The sequence below is a fragment of the Chelonoidis abingdonii genome, chromosome 2 (genome assembly GCF_003597395.2).
Source record: "Chelonoidis abingdonii isolate Lonesome George chromosome 2, CheloAbing_2.0, whole genome shotgun sequence".
Taxonomy (NCBI): Eukaryota; Metazoa; Chordata; order Testudines; family Testudinidae; genus Chelonoidis; species Chelonoidis abingdonii.
The window spans coordinates 46,273,725-46,290,898 of NC_133770.1; the positions used below are offsets into that span (position 1 = coordinate 46,273,725).

At 41.8% G+C, this 17,174-nt stretch overlaps 1 protein-coding gene across 1 annotated transcript in view; it reads left to right on the top strand.

Moving 5' to 3' along the window:
- Positions 1–17,174, top strand: part of ZNF804B (zinc finger protein 804B) — a 372,325-nt gene that overhangs the window by 65,693 nt on the left and 289,458 nt on the right. The gene's annotated exons all lie outside the window — the stretch shown is intronic.

The window sequence follows — 17,174 nt, forward strand, 5'->3', positions numbered from 1 at the left end:
CTCTATCATTCAGTGCTGGAGAGCGGCAGGTCAAATGATATCTAGCACTCCTTGGGCAGAGTTCACACCATGAAGTAGGAATACCTGTCTCTCTCCCCTGTCTCATCTTCACTGGAATTTGGCATCCCTATCTCCTGCTTAGCAGGTCAGGGCATTCTAAGCACAGTTCTGCTGTCCTTTACTCATACAGTAAGGATAACAACGTTTCATTACCCCTGCATTCAAATACAGAGTGATTTGTAATCCAAAACCAGCCAAAATTTATCATTTTGGCTAAGTGGCTCCATCTGCTTCACACCTAGGCAGAGTAGGTCTGCTCCAGAAGTCTTTTCCCACACTTGATCACTAGGTGTCAGGGGAGAGCTCATTCAGACACTGTTTACATATCATTTCAGTACAAGAAACTTTCCAAATCTCAGATCTCAAAAAGCATCTTATGAGACTGTCCACGTGTGTTGCTGATGTGGACCAGGAGCTACAACTAAAATGGCATAAAAAGGGAACAGAAGTTATACAAGAAGCTTTCCAGGTGGTTGGCTAAACTGAATGAGCAAAGTTGTTGAAGTAAAGTTTCCTGAGCCATAATTGTGAGCAAATTTGGCATTGTTAATGTACAGAGAGCTTTTTCCATTTCAGGCATGGAACATCACTTTGGGCTCAATCCTATGCAGTGCAGATGAGGAGGGTAATCAATAAACCCAAGGTAAAAAGGGATGAGCAGGTCAGGGAGCTCAGGAACCAGGTCTACATTAATGAGTAATGCTACACAAATGCAAAATTACTCCTACTTGACAACAGGAGTAAGGCCAAAGAGAGGAGTGCATCTCTAAGGGTGAGGATTGTTGCATGTCTTCTGAGACACACACAAACTCTGCCTTTTTTTGCTCCACTGGGAAGAAAGACACCTAGTGCTTAATTTAATGTGCATGTGTGAGCAGCCTGCCGTACTTACACAGGGGTCTGAGAGCCTTGTGTTTTCTGCCGCGCATCATGCAAGTACTTCCAGGATCAAAGCATTAATGGAAACTGTTCAGGACCTGAACACTGAAGGAAATGAATTCAACTCCTTAAACTTAAAATGCACAGGTCCCTAATTGGTACTCAGCATATTACACTTGCATATATAACAGATGCAACTAAGTAACTAAACATCAAACTAAGAGGTGGGAAAGATAGAAACTATATCTTATGATCTGTACATATGTGGCAAATATAGCTATCACCTGCTGCCTTTTCTCATCAGCAGTATTGCTCCATCAGCAAATTGAACCTGAGTTGGTGGCTGGTTTTATTTTCTTCTGCCATATCCATTGTGAATTTTGGCTGCATAGGGAAGGTACTGTATTATGAAGCTGGGAATACAATGTTAATTTTGGACATCTCCTTATCCAAAAGTGTAAAACAAACAAAAGAATCATCTTGAGGGAGTTCAGAGAAGGTCAGTTAAAATGGTTAAGGGGCTGGATGGATTGACTTATGGGGGAAAAAAACAACCTAAATTTGTATAGCTTGGGTAAGCAATGACTGATGGCGACATAACTGTTTATAGATATGAAAGATACTCAGGAGGCTGTAGTATCATGGCTGAATTCTGCTCATCAATTTCAGTTAGAACAGTCCCAGTGCTATATTTACTACATTGGAAGAAGAATATGACTTGGGATGCAATTTTAATAAAAAAGTACAGTTTGGGTCAATCTCAGGGTACGTCTACACTGCACGATTATTTCGAATTAGCTTAAACCGATATTACAAAACAGATCTAATAAAATCGGTTTAGCGCGTCCACAGTCGCCACACCGAAAATCGTATTGTTTGCGTCCATGGTCCAAAGCTACCACGATTTCAGGACGGTGCACTGTGGTAGCTGTTCCTCAGCTATCCCATAGCTCCACTTCCGTTTGAGAGCACAGTCGCTCGATGGGCAGAAAACACTGCTCGGGTGGTGCTGGGGTAACAGCCTCACCTCCTACGCTCGAAGGCAGACACACCTCTGGCTTTTTCAGCGAGCATTGAGCAACACCATAGCACAGCAATCTTTCCCCTTTTTTTTTTCACGTGGTGTGGGGGACACATCAACACAGCAGCTGTTCCCTGAACCACGCCAGCACTCACTTTACCGGCACAGCTACAATTGGTGGAAGCTCAGCCAAGAATGCAAATAATTCTTCAGCAGACTGCCTGTGGACTGTGATCACGCTGGAGTCCCTCAGTACCCCTCCCTCCCTTTCATAGGCGTCCATTTGAGTCTCTGGCTCTCGTACGTTGGGTCACACAGCGCGGTGTATTCCTAGATTTTTATTCAAACCTTCGGCCCATCTTCGTGTTCTGTAACTGGATGCTGGATTACAACGATTTGCTCCCATACCACGCTCATCACCTAGCATCCTCCGTTACGGTCTTATGCTGACCGCAGCTCTCTCTTTCGATCTTCAAACATCATCGCCAGACGTTCTGGATCAGCAGCTCCCACGCTGGGCTGGGCAGCGAAATCACGATTATCATTCAAACCATCGCGGCAGGCTTTTCTGTTACTCTGCCCGCTGCATCCGGAGTTCAGGCTTGTCTGTTCCAGATGCGGTCAGTGCTGCACTCTGGAGCCGCACGTCCGAGGCCATATACGTCAGATTTCCGTCCACACAGACCCTAATCCGATATCACTACTCGCAATTTAGCGCTACTCCCTTCGACGTTGGGAGGAGTTCCGAAATCGATTTAAGGAAGCCGTTTAACTCGATATTAATGACGACGTCGTGTGAACGGATACAGCGTTAAATCGGTATATCGGCCATTAAACCGATTTAAAGTCGCAGTGTAGACCTGGCCTCAGGAACGACTTCCTTACAGTGAGATATATGCTGTTGTGGGATAGACTCCTAAGGATAATGGTGGGATAGACTCCTAAGGATAATGGTAGAAGCCCCATCTGTGAAGACAGTTAAAAAAAATTTCTATCCTGGTAGGGGATGTCTGTCATTTTCCTTTCTAGTTCATTCATGGCACTACTGTAATATTTAGGTGCTTATGAGATGGACTTAAGAAACTTTTATCTGTAATTCTTCTGATACTTCCACTCTCCTAAGAGCAAGCCAGCTCTTTTTCATGATATGACCCTTTTCTAATGGATTTGCTCCATCTGGACAAACATTTTCTATGCTCTCACAATTATGCAACAATGTGGGTTTTTTTATTAACATTTATTGTTTGTCTGTTCTTTTAGTTTGTGGTCAGATTTCTTTCTGTAGTCACTTACTTTTGGATTTACATGAATACTGTCAGAAATGAGAATGTTACTTTTTAAAAGAAGTGTGTGTGTTATATGTAAGTTGCTTAGAACAGTCAGTAATGTTAAACTGTTAGAGTTAACTACAATCTATTGATAGGTATTTCAGTAGTAATGTCTTGAATAAACAAAAAAGTCTTTTAGAGATACGACGGTGTGTTTGAAGGGGAGCAGTTCTGTTTAGGAGCTAGATCTATATGTCATGGTTATTTCTATCTGCTAGATTTGAGAGAATAAAATAAAGATGTTTAAATATGCATCCTTATTGGATTTGCTATTAATATTATGACTTCACTGTAACTCCAAAAAGAGAGCGTGCCTGAAATTTTCAAGAAATCATACTTAGCTAAGTCCAGGCAATTGTATAGATGATAGAGGGCTCTTCAGTCTAGCAGACAAAGATATAACAAGAACCAGTGACTGGAAGTTAAAGCTAGAAAAATTCAAACTGGAGATAGGGTGCAAATTTTCAAGAATGAGGACAATTAATCATTGGAACAAGTTACCAAGCGTTTCATTAGATTCTCCATCACTGCAAATTTATAAATCAAGACTGGAGATTTTTCTAAAGGTTTCATGTTTTAATTCAAATACAGTTACCTGACTTGAAACTGGAATTAATACAGGGAAGTCCTATAGCTTGTGTTATGCAGGATGTCAGAAAGATGATCACAGTGATCCCTTCGGGCCTTAAAAAGTGATGAATCTGTTAATCTTATTCTAGAAAATAAGGGTCCAAATTTGTCCCTGGAATTACTCCATTGCTCTGAGCTCAAACAGGCTATAAAACAGTCTGCCTGTGTACCAGCCCCTCGTTCCTCTCTGTTGAACAATCTGTTCTCTCTTTCAGGCCAAACTCATACCCATCCTGTTTTTGTTTATATGGTTTGCGACTCTTCCTCCCAGCCAATCATATTCCTTTGCCAAGTTCTTAACACAGTCTTGTGTCTGCATTTCCCTTCACTCTGTTCTGTCCTCTCTTCAGTCTGTTAAAAGGGCAATGATAGCTTTGTTCTCATTTTCCTAAGCGACATCAGTTCTCCTTTATTTTTAATCCAACCCAGGTCATCCCAATATTATAAGTGTACTGAAATATTTTGGAAAATATTCTTACTAAAATGAGATCTCACTATAACTCTGGTTATTAAATCTTTGCTGAGAGGTGGAGAGAGTATATTAATTTTTGTGCTGCTTATAAAGTGTGTGATTTAGCAAAGTACAAATTAGCAAGACTCAGCTGTATGTGCCTCAGGGCAAGTCTACAGTACAAAATTAAGTCGACCTAAGTTACATCAATGTACAACCACCGCAATGATTTAAATTGCTTTTGCATGTCCTCACTATGTTCCTTGTGTCAGCAGTGTGTGTCCTCGCCAGGAGCACTTGCACTGATTTAACTGTTAGTGTGGGGTATTGTGTGACGGCTTCTGAAAGGCAGCAACTGTTGATGTAAACAAGGCAGTGTCTACACTGATACTGCATTGACCTAATTATATCAACCTAAGCATTACACCGCTTGGTGTAGTGGGCAAGTTACATCGGTGGGAGGTACATTTTTGTGTAGACACGTATAGAGTTAGGTTAATGTAAACTGCCTTATGCCAACCTAATTCTCTAGCATAGACCAGGCCTTTCTGTCTTCCTCTGCTTAAGTACTACTTACTTTCAGTATATTTCATTCTCTTGTCCCTGAAAAGTTTGGTTTCAATTCTCTTTATTTTGTTTTCTAGCTTTAACTATCTGCCTCCCAAATTTTAAGATTCATTTAGGTCAGATCCAAGTTTCCTTCTGCATAAGGAGACAGGGCTGCCCAGAGGACTCAGGGGGCCTAGGGCAAAGTGGGGAAGCTGCAGTGCTTGTACTCACCAGGCAGCGGTCCAGATCTTCGGCTGCGGGGGGCCCTTCAGTCGTTCCGCATCTTCAGCAGCACTGAAGGGCCCCCCGCTGCTGAAATGCTGCCGAAGACCTGGACCGCCGCTGGGCCAGAGCTTGCGGGGCCCCTCTGTGGCCCAGGGCCTAGGGCAAATTGCCCCACTTCCCCCCCGCCCCCCAGACAGCCCTGTAAGGAGAATAAACTCAACTTGCTTTATAATTTCTGAGTCACAGTCTTGGTTCTTTGAGACCTGCTATCATTTTGCCTGCTCTCTGCGGCACCTTCTCTAGTACTGTAAAAATCTTACCATGATTAGGTGATCAGAAAAATAGAATACATTTGACATACTGTGCCATTTACTTTGTATGGTAGCAATATCACATATTTTGATTCAAATTCTATCCTTCTGCTTATAGAAACCAATACCTCATTACTCATTTCCTGGATTTGTGTGATAGGCTAAAGGTTACCAAGATTTTCTCGGTTATGCTTAGATATTTTTTCCTGGGCTTATGATGTATGATTGTTCACTTCTGTGCATTTTCCCAGTTTTACTTCCTTGGTTTTGGGTCTGTATTTTACCACCCATTGGCATTAAACTGCATTGGCCCTTTGCTGTGTGTGTCTTGTCTAAATCCTTTTGAATTTCTCTCTCTTTTCATATATGCCTCCTATTTTGGTATTATCAGGACATTTTAGGATTCAACTTTACTACACTAATTCAAATAATCTATATTGAAAAGGCAGATCAAAAACCGACCCCTTACCCTTCTTAACACATCTTCACATCTTTATAAACATTGAATGTACAGAAGCTTTCTATTTTCCATGTGCTTGAGAGACATTTTATCTAGCTACCAATTCTATTGTACATAACAATGTACATCTAGTATTAATACCCTGACTAATAAACTGTTGATCAAATTATAAGTGCCAGATTTGGAGATAGAAATGGAGATGTTGTGGTACTTCATTATAACACTGCAAATAGCAATACTGTACTTGCATAGCAACAGAACTCACAAGCCTCAGTAATGACTTTCATTACTTGATCTTGCCTGTAACCCGCTGTAGTATGATGGATTTGTCCGCCAGCTTTGAGGCAAAAAACAGTCAGTGAGATTTGAGCAGGGGTTGGACTGGATGACCTCCTGAGGTCTCTTTTAATCCTAATCTTCTATGATTCTATGAACTCTGTTTTAGCCCTTTACCCAGGCTCTTTTATTTTTCTGTCTCACACATGCAAAAATATGGAAGAGTAACAAAAGTGATAACGCTGACCTGGACTTATATGCAGGGTTCTCTGCCCTCTACTCGTTCAAAGCTTCCAGCCCTCCGTGAGCCTCAGCAGGACCACAGTGTTGACAGCCAGGAAGTGTTTGTCTTTCCTGGCTCAGCCCCCTTTGGAGAGAGAGGCCCTCCCTTATAGAGAATCAGAGCCAATCATTAGCTGCTACTTAGCAGGACAGAGCTGGTTCCCTGCACCTGTGTGCTGGGATTCTCCTTAGGCAAGGACTTGCTGCTCCCAGGCTCTGCTGGCCCTCAAAGGGGCAGAATGCCCTGCAATACTGCCTTGTCGGTCTTTATAGAAACAGGGTATCTGAGTAAGTATATACTCAGTATATCATACTTTTTTCTTTGCTGGGCCTCACAGTTTCCAAAAGATATCTGAAATACTTGCCTTTTCACAAATGTTGTGGGCGAGATTTATTGACAGATTGGTCCTAGGCCAGTTTACACCAGCTGAGGATCTGTTCCATAACCACAATCCAAAGGAACAGATTCTGTACTGCACCTCTGAAGTAGCACAGCATAGAAGGCGCAGTTCAGCAAAGAAGAGGCAAAGGTTGTTCAGTGTCAAATTTGTTTCCTCCTAAATCTCTGCTGTTTCAGGGACAGTGGCATGAAGGGTCTTCACCAGGGACCAGAATCTGGCCCAATATCTCTATGGCTACATCTACACTTATGGCGACTTGTAGAGTACAGAAGCTCTGTGTCCAACTAGTATGGTTATAAGTAGCAGTGCTCAGGGTGAGACGTGGCTTAGGTGAGTAGAGTGTCCTACACACCTGAACTCTATAGTATGTATTCTACACACCCAAGCAGTGCCTCCCACATCTGCATTGTTGTTTTTAGGAGTGTAGTGTTCTGCTGCCTCCTTGCTGCTGGAGCCTTTCCCTGCCATAGTGAAATGCTCTGGCAGAAGAGGAAGGGCTTCGGTGTGGGGAAAGCTGCAGAGGAAGACTCAGGTAGCGGGGAGGCAGTGGGCAAAGGCTCCCCATTGCTGGAGACTTTCCTTGCTACAATGAAAAACTCCATAGCAGGGAGCTACTGGAGCCTTTCTCTGCTGCCTCCTCGTTGCCACATGTAGCTACATATGTAGTGACTGCACTCTAACGGTCCCATATGTATAGACATAGCCTATGGGAAACTGACTTTTTAAACTTCCCTACATTAACAGAATCTCAGTGGTTTCATGACAAAAATTGATGTACGATGCGAACATTTTGTATTTTTATTATTATTCAATAAAAAAATAAAAACAAAAGGATTAGTCTGAATAATGTTTTCATGAAGATGGTGTAGTGTTTCACCATATTCAGATATTTATCCAAATTAAGCATACATATTGTTACTTGAAAGATCTGTTTTCTTTCCTAAAAGGAAATCCTTAATACATTAGCTTTGGATGATCATGTGTGATTACCATAATACCACCAATGCTAATTAGAAGACATTTTACTGAATTCCAATGTGTGGAGCTATCTAATGGATATGATAGGTTTCAGAGTTGTTTTTGGTAGCACGGTGTTTATTAAAGTTTTTTACTTGAAAGGCCTTGGTGGGGGGGGTAGCGGGGGAACCACCAATCCTTGTGAATTTGAGTCAAGTATTAAGAGAAAAGATCTGTTAGTGCACTATAGATTACATAAATATTTAAAGACTAACTGTGCCACTAGCAGCTTGGGTTTTTAACCAACAAACCAGAACAATCAACCCTTGATCAAATTGCAACGTTAATGGAAGAAAAGAATGTTCTAGATGTAGTATACTTAGACTTTAATAAAACATTTAATATACTGTCTCTCAAAATGTTATTTAAAAAAAGTTTAATTCAGATGGTCTCATGGATTTAAAGCTAAAGGACTGAAAACAAATTGTCAGTATTGAATGACAATTTACTGATTTCTAGGCAAGTATCTAGAGTGGTGCCACAGGGTTTTGAGTCCATCTTTATCTTTTAATGATTTGGAAGAAGGGATAAATATTGGTTTAATTAAGTTTGCAGAGATGATACATTTGGGAACTGTTGAGAGGTCACAGAATAATACTGTAATGAACCTTGTTTTCTCAGTATTGGATACTTCCTCCTCCCCTCAGAATGTACTAGAGGAAAAGGATTGACCCCTACATTGTTCGGGGATAGTTGGGACCCAGTTCAGCATATTGCAAGTAGAAGGCTCCATGATGTCTAGTGAGCAAGATAAGGGAGTGAGATCCAGACGGGAACAGGCTGAAGAGGAGAGATGTGTGAGAGAATTAGCAACAGGCTCAAGGCACAAGGCTGGGAGCTAGCTTTGGAGGAAAGCCAACCACTAGGCAGCCTGGGAGTTGAACATGAAAAGCAGAGAGCTCCTCAGGGGATCAGGTTGTTGCTGACAGAAGCAGCAGCATAGAAGTCTTGGACAGAGCCTCTGAGGAAACAGCAAGGGGACCTTACAATCTGAGAGCGGAACAGAGAGAGGAGTGAAGAGAACTTTCATGAGCACAGAGGGTTAGTAAATGAACATGAGCTGACATGAGCAGTAAATGAGCGGTGGCAGCAAAGATGCGCCACACACAGGGAAAGTAGTTGTGACCTGACTGTGTGTTAGCCCCAAAGGCAAAGGGATACTATGCTTGTAAGGGCAGGGATAAGGCATATATAACCAAAGCTGTAGGGTGGGGCTTCTTGTCTAATTGTTGCCTACAGAAGGAGCAATGTGATAATAGAGAGAACCTTCAGTGAGATCATATATGAGGAGATAGAATTTCGGGCAGTGCAATCTTACAGGCTGACGCCTAACTGCCTCTAATAGAGGGAGGGACAAGATAGGGAGTAGACATGAGAAACCCCATTGAACAAGGTAACCCTCTTATCCCTCTACTGGACTGCTTCTGGGAGACAAGTTAGATTTGAATGTAAGTTACAACAAAAGATACAGCACAATATTTTCTGTCAGCTCAAGCACCTCAGCTGATATCAGCTGCCAGGAAAGAGGGTAACGAGAGAGGCGTCATCTAAAGTAGCCGGGTCCTAAACCACAAAGGGCTATGTAGGTCAAAATCAGCACCTTGATCTAACCTGAAAATGAATGGTAGCAAGTTCAGGTTATGGAGCACAGGTCATATGCTGTTTGTGAAACACAACTAAGTAAGCAGCCAGCCACATTCTCCAAGTGACCTTCAAGCGTAGCCTGATGTAGAACATGGTCTAGTGAGCTAGTGTGAAGGTGACAAAGGTCTGGATAACAGAGACATGATCCTCTCACCTGAAATCTTCTAGTCATATGGAAATGAAAAAGCACCCCTGGCTACTCCTGCTATTGGGCACTGAATAAAATAATAATGAATTAAAAATTTCTGGAATGTGATTGGTTAAACATGACGGTTGAGATCTACACTGTGGACCAGATGTGATCACATGACAGATACTCTGTCAATTTTCTAGCTCTGACTAAAGGAACATTGTCCACTCATGCACCTTTGAAGATACCTGAGAATGACAGGAAAATGACTATCCTGAGAAAAGCCTGTTTTTTCAGAAAGCAAGATTTTCTGAATGGACTCAGATTTTAAAGTTCTAAAAACTTGAATCCAGTCAAAGGGAAAAAATTATTTTTCAGGCAGACTTATCTTATCGCCCTCCCAGGCTCAGTCATTTTTCAAACAGCAAGCAGAATGTGGGCAGCTGTTAGCTCTATATAGAGAGAAGAATTTAAAATTGCACTGAGTGACTGATAGACTTTCAATTCTTGCTCAGCAGGGCTACACTAGTGATGTTTCTGACAAAAATCCACTTAATTAAATTGGCAAAAATTTACCGTGAATGAAAACCCTCAGTGTAAAATGTATGATAAACTAAAAAATTGGAACTTCATTGAAGTAAGGCTCTGTTTAATATCAGAGAAGGGCTATGTTAATGTTTATTTAATTTAAACTCAAAATCATGGGGAGTTCAAATATATTAGGAATCAGTTACATATAACACTGTGATTTGTGATACTCTCCGCATTTGTTTTTGTGCCTCTGAAACTTCTTGTTTCAAACAGTGGTGCACATAAATGCAGATACAATGATTATTTAAAAAGTAAGAAACAAAAGCCAGAAATTTAATCTAAAAAAATTACAGTGTTATTTTTGTTTAAATATAGTAGTTTGGAAAGTCAGTCTTTCTTTTGTTTTTTTTAATGCTTCCCTAATCTGTCTTGATACTTGTCTGCTGTGTGACCTCTGGCTAGATTATGGAGTTAATTCTTCAGTGTTCTGCTCCTTGGTAGTCACTTATGACTGAGCAAAGTGTTTATGAAATGCTGCCATTCTGATTTGGCCCAAACTGACTGGCTGTGGGTATGAACAAGTTTGGTCCTTCCATCTCTGTGAGTTGGGTGCAGGCTCAGAGAGCTGGAAACTGTGTCCTACTATTGCCGTTTAATATCTCTATTAAAAGGTGAACACGTGGAACACAAAGACTGGTATAAAGTACTCATTGTTTGTGAGAAATCATTTTTTCCCTTCAAGGAGATAACCCCTTGTTTGAGTCCAAATCTTCCCGATGGCTTAGAAGTTGTGACTGTATGTAGTAGAGTTACCTGTGAAATCTTATCTCCTTTTTTCATTACTTTCCAATTCTGTGTTAATTGAATTTGTTTTTTTCCACTAACTCTTTTGTGTTGTTGTGATTTATTTTGAGGAGGAAATGCAACCATCTAACAAAGACAAGAAACCTTCCCTTGAGCTTAATGAGATGCAGAGGAACAAAATCATACACTTTTATCATTTGATCCTTACTGGGCAAACAGATTGCTGTATGTTACTATACATTGAATATTAATTTGTGTGCTTCTCTTAAACTTTTAATATAGGTGATTGGCTTCATGTCCAACAGTTTTTATGCAAAATATAATTGCTTTGCATAGTAGATTTTATATCTTATCTTTGTAAAATTGTCTCACCTTTGAGTGAAAAATTATAATGTGAACATTTTTCCATTTATCAGGGAAACAGGTTACTTTGTCATACTATTAACCTTTAGAAACATTTACATTTTCACCAAAATCTAGCCAATCACATCCTGTGGCTCTTGGGGTCAGAATTCATTTCTAAAATACTTGATATTTAATATAAATTACATATATTATGAGTGAGGTGAGCAAACAGTTAGTAGGAGTAAACTGAATTTAATTAACCTGATTTTCCTTTCTCACTGGTGTAAATCAGGAGCTCCTAGTAAAGTCCAGAAAGTCTCACTGATATAAAACTGGGGTAAGTGAGATGAGAATCAGATCCAGCTCATAATTAGAAAGAGTCCTCAAAGAAAAAAAATCCTACTTAGTGTGAATAATGCTGGCATTTTCTGGCCCCAAAACAAAAACCTAACTACTACATGAGATCGCTATTTCTCCTTTGGTTCATGACCACAGATGAAATTAACTTTCAGTTATGACAATTTATTTGTAATCAATATGATTATACTAAAACTTCTGCTCTAGCATAGGATGGCCAGGTGCCTGGTTTTTGACCAGAAAGTCCAGTTAAAAAGGGGACCAGAGAGTGTCCAGTCACTGTGATCAAGGGAGGCAGGGAGGCGCCGGGTCATCATCCATCCCAGCTCTTACTCAACCGGGGATCCCTTCTATCTGTGTTGGGTGGCTGCAGCTCCCGTCCCAGTCCTGGCTCCATAAGCGCATCCCTCCTAACCCAGGTAGATGGTGGGGGGAAGAGGGAAAGAACAGCGAGTGATTCGGGGGGGTGGGGAAGAATGGGAAGCAAACAAGTAGGGCCTCAGGGGAAGAGGTGGGACAGGGACGGAGCCTTGGCAGGAAGAGGCAGGACAGGGGAGGGGCCTCCAGGTAAAGAGGCGGAGTGGGAGAAGCTACAGCACTGGTGCTGGAGAGTCCAGTTTTTAAATATTACAAAGTTGGCAACCCTGCTCCAGCATCTGTACTCAGTAGTTTGGTAAAGGCTCAACGTCTGTCATTGGGTTTGTGCAGCAGGACTCGTTGCAGAGTAAGGCACAACTTAGTGTGAATAAGGGTGGTAGAATCTGACCCTTAATGCTTTGTTCACTTAGGTAAATATATATTATGATGTAGAATATAGAGGTCACCTTTAAAAATCAATATTTACCAACTGCTACCATACAGTAGCATCTTAGGTACTATAGTTATTTCCTATTCTAAATATAGAGAAATGAAAATGTTACTATGTGTCAACAGTAGATAAATGTTGACTACGTGATGTCATCTGTTAAATGCAAGTATATATGAACAATTGACTAAATAAGCCCTTAAGCCCTTTCAAAAACTTGCTAGTTCCCAGTTTAAAATATAAGTCATGCACATTTCTAAAACTGTGAATGCCAAATTTCAGCCCAAAGCAAATTGTTATGGTTGTTATAATTCCCTGATGGAAGGTACTGGAAATGCTTACACATGCTTATCTGCTGTGGCCAGAAAAGATACGCACTTACAATTTATTATTAACAAAACCAAGAAAAAGGTATATAAGGTCACTGACTGAACTTCTGCACCAAATCTATCTAATTAGGAGTCCAATTACACATTGTTAGCTGAGATGGTTCCTTGGTAAATTGGCCATGCTCTTCCCTGCAGGTGGTAAAGTATACAGATCTGTTGGGCTGTGCAGTTTAAAATATTGTCTGGAAACATTGCCCTGTAGAATGCAAACATGACATCTAATCCTAAATCACTCTAGACAGAGAAAGCTAACTAAGTACAGAATCTTTCAAAGGTGCTGGTCAGATCAGTTATGAACACTGCAACTCCAAACATTTGTAACTACTGCTATTCACAGAGCAATGAAACACATTTTTTGTAAATGAGTCTTCTATAAATTATTTTACCAGTGTGGTGCAGTGTTTCATAGTATTTCCAGCAGTTTCAGTCCTGCTAGCTTACTTAGAATAATGGGTAGCCTTGTACACAGAAGCAAAGGATAGCATGTTGATAGAGGCCACATAAGAAGCTAGAGAGACAGAAAGAGACAGACAGTAGGGGAAGAGAGGAAAATCTCTATCCCTGCTCAAAAAGAAAGATGAGAAGAAATATTTTCCATTTTTGTTAAATTGTATTGTTTTACAAAAAGGATGTTATGAAATGAGAGAATTTGTTTTGGTTAAGCAAAAGCAGGATCCTCAACAGTCTGCAGAAGAAATTTCAAACAACCCAGATATGGGGAGGTGTGGGCGATCATTGCCCTGATATCAATTTAAAAAGTGAGGCTCTAATCCCTCCTGTGTGTATGGAGTGTGTGTGGTGGTGGTGAGCGGTGGGAAGAGGGTTTTTTAGTCACGACAATGATATTGTTTCCTCTGTCTCCCTTCCACCAGTCCCTGAAGCTCACCTTCCATGTATCGAAGTAGGAGGGCAATTGGACAGGGAGTTTTGGGTGCAAGCCTCAAAATGTGACTAACAAGAGACCAGTGAGAAATTAATCCTGACCTCTATTTTAACTCATAACCAGCACTCTAGTTGTGCTGGAATGCTCCGGAATGCTGTTTTGGCACTTATTTTAGGAGCCCAAACAGCATTCCAGTACTTTTGCTGGTCCCAGGCCACCAACAGCACAGTCCCCAACAGAGAGCAACAGCTAGGCACAGGTGGGGGAAGGGATATACAGGACAGACTTTGCGGGGAGTCACCCCCTGCTCCCTGGCTCTCCTCCAGCTCCCTCATTTCCCCCATCTTTCTCCCAGGTCCCTCTACAACTCCCCAGATCCCTCTTCTCCCCTCTACTTCCTCCTAGGGGAGGAAGGGCTCTGATTGTCGTGGAATATCTAAGTGACCTTCTCTGAATTTCTTATTACAGTGGCCTGAACAGCAACAAAGGTTACTTTTTCTCTTCCTCTATGTTTAGCTGCTTGTTTGTCACAAATGCAGCCTGTTGTGTCAGGGATCAGCTTTCTGTTGACCTCTGCAGCCTCCACTGTGCAGCACTCCACATCCATCAATCACGTTCTTTTTCTCTCATCCTTCATCCCCTGCCATGGGACTTACATCTGTTTTAATAGCTAGGGCTTGAGAGATGCTGAGAAACCTGGATTCCCACAGAAGTCCTATTTGCAATCTAAATGAAAGGGAATGGTGGGAGTTCAGCTCCTCTTATGTTCAGGCCCATGTTTTGTACATTCTGCTCCGTATAAAAGACTAATTTACTTGTATAATCCCTTTTTGCATCTTCATTTCTGAATTTAGCTCTGTATTTCTACGTAACTGATGGCTAAATTCTGTTGAACTGTGCCCAGTTTCTATGCTGCTGACTTCTGGGCAAGGTTGCACAATCCCTAAAAAAAAAATAAAAAAAAAATAAAATAAAAAATGATTTTTCAAGATTTCCACATCCTTTTACACTACAGGAGCTGGATCAAGATTTTATTGAATCTGGCTCCGAGTAACTCTAATAGCACTGTGTCAAGTATCAGAGGGGTAGCAGTGTTAGTCTGGATCTGTAAAAAGTGACAAAGACTCCTGTCGCACCTTATAGACTAACAGACATATTGGAGCATAAGCTTTTGTTGGTGAATACCCACTATATCTAACGAAGTGGGTATTCACCCATGAAAGCTTATGCTCCAATACGTCTGCTAGTCTGTAAGGTGCCACAGGACTCTTTGTCGCTTCTTATAGCACTGTCTTCTAAAGTGTCAGTGTATTCACTGTTTGCTGTTGCGGAGAATTTAACTCATTCAACTGTTTTGTTTTCAAAAAATATTTCCAAGTTTATTTTTATTCAGGATTTGCTGTTCATTTGTCCTTTTGAGTTTACACAGAGAGTTATTTCTCTGACCCCCCTTGCACACCAGCAAAAGTATGCTGCTAAGTGGTACAGATCTGGCCAAAGTGAATACTGATTATATGTTAATTAGACATGAGCCAGTCTAGATCATTGAGATTCCACCATAACACACAAAATGCACCCAGCCTGGTGTGTGAATCACAGCAAAATAGGAGCTGATTTTCTAAAGTAGGCATGCAATTGTGCATGCAAAGATGTGCACAAATATGCATTTCTAATTTGCATGGTATTACAACTAGTATTTGCTACACTAATGAGTAGTTAGACACATAAATGGTTATCTGAATGCAATCATGGGTATTGCATGTGCAAATTAGGGTGTAAATGCACACAGATTTTCTGTGCATGCATTTTCCTTCCTGACCTGTTGAAAATCAGACACTTATTGTCTCTAACGTATTCAGATCTCTCTTTCTGTGTCTGGATCATTTTATTTATTGCAATTCAAGTTGCTTATAGGAATGTTATCAATTTTAAAAGAGCATAAAAAACTGTCAGTGTGAAATGAAACAGAATTAAGAACAATTGATTTTAAAAAAAATCTTTCCCCATGGCTGTACTTCAATGCTCAACATTACTCTTACTTTTCTCGACCTATTTAAAACTGGTCAAGGGTGGGTAGCTACCTTCAAACTGGTCCTGAATTTTAAACATTTTTATGTTCAGATTGTAAACTCAGACCTTAAGTCTCCGTGCAGGTTTATTTGACTAGCATCAGGGGCCTGGCTATAATGGTGCAAGTAGTGCAGTCAGACCGGGGCCCACCAAGTTATGGAGGCCTACCCAGCAAAGGCCACTCTACCTTGGACACCATTGTAGTTATGCCATAATCTACCTATAGGCAGACATGGCTCTGAGGAGCAAGAAGCGGCCTACTGCCAGCAAGCACTTCCCCCCACCCCATGCACCTTAAAGGCACAGGAAATGGCCTCCTTACAGGTGGGTTGCCAGGGAAGTGCTCCCATACTCTCCCCAGATGCTCCCTGCCCCCAGCATGGGCTGCTCCCGGGGCACCCAGCTCTCGCTGTCCCTTTGTGCCTGTCCCATGTGGGCCTTGCTGCCTGGTTAGCCCCTGCCCCATCACTGCTACCACCTTGGATTCATATTGAGGCCATCCCTTCAACAGAGAGGAGCTCATCCAGAAAGGTGCAGGGATGGACTGGGAGGTCTGGGGTTGCTGGGGGCTGGGTGGGAGGTGCAAGCTGGGATGGGCTGGAGGGGATGCAGAGTATGGGAGGCAGGGCAGGTGCTGCAGAGAGTTGTGGGGGGCTATTGGAGAATAGGGGGGTGGGAGAGTTGGGGGAAGGTTGTGGAGGATGGATGGGAAGCAGGTTCCAGGCTTGGCTTGGGGTTTGGAGGAGGCCAGAAAGGTTTGTGGGGGCGGGACAACGAGGGGTGCCCAGCCCTGTTGGATGGAGGAGGAGTAGGTTGGGGGGAAGATTGCAGGAGGCAGATGCGGAGCGGCCCCATATCACAGTTAACCTCTTTACTCTGTTTGAATGTGTTTCTCCTAACTATTGTCATTTTCAGTGTTGTAGCTATATTGGTCCCAGGAGATGTGAGAGACTCATAGACTCATAGGTCAGAAGGGACCAATATGATCATCTAGTCTGACCTCACAAGATGGGTGAGGTAATATCTTTTGTTGGACCAACCTCTCTTGATGTAAGAGACAAGCTTTCAGGCTTCACAGAGCTGAAGAAAAGCTCCATGAAGCTCGAAAGCTTGTCTCTTCCATCAAGAGAGGTTAGTTCAATAAAATGCATTACCTCACCGACCTTGTCTTTTTCTTAACTAGGCTAGATTCACTGGTGCACTGTAGCTCCTATGCAGCTTTTTGACAATGGAAAACCATTGTCAACCTGATCTAATCAGCCAGTTAAATTGTGTGATGGAGTGGTCCAAGAGTAGATGGAGCATGCCGGTGAATCTTTCTGCATA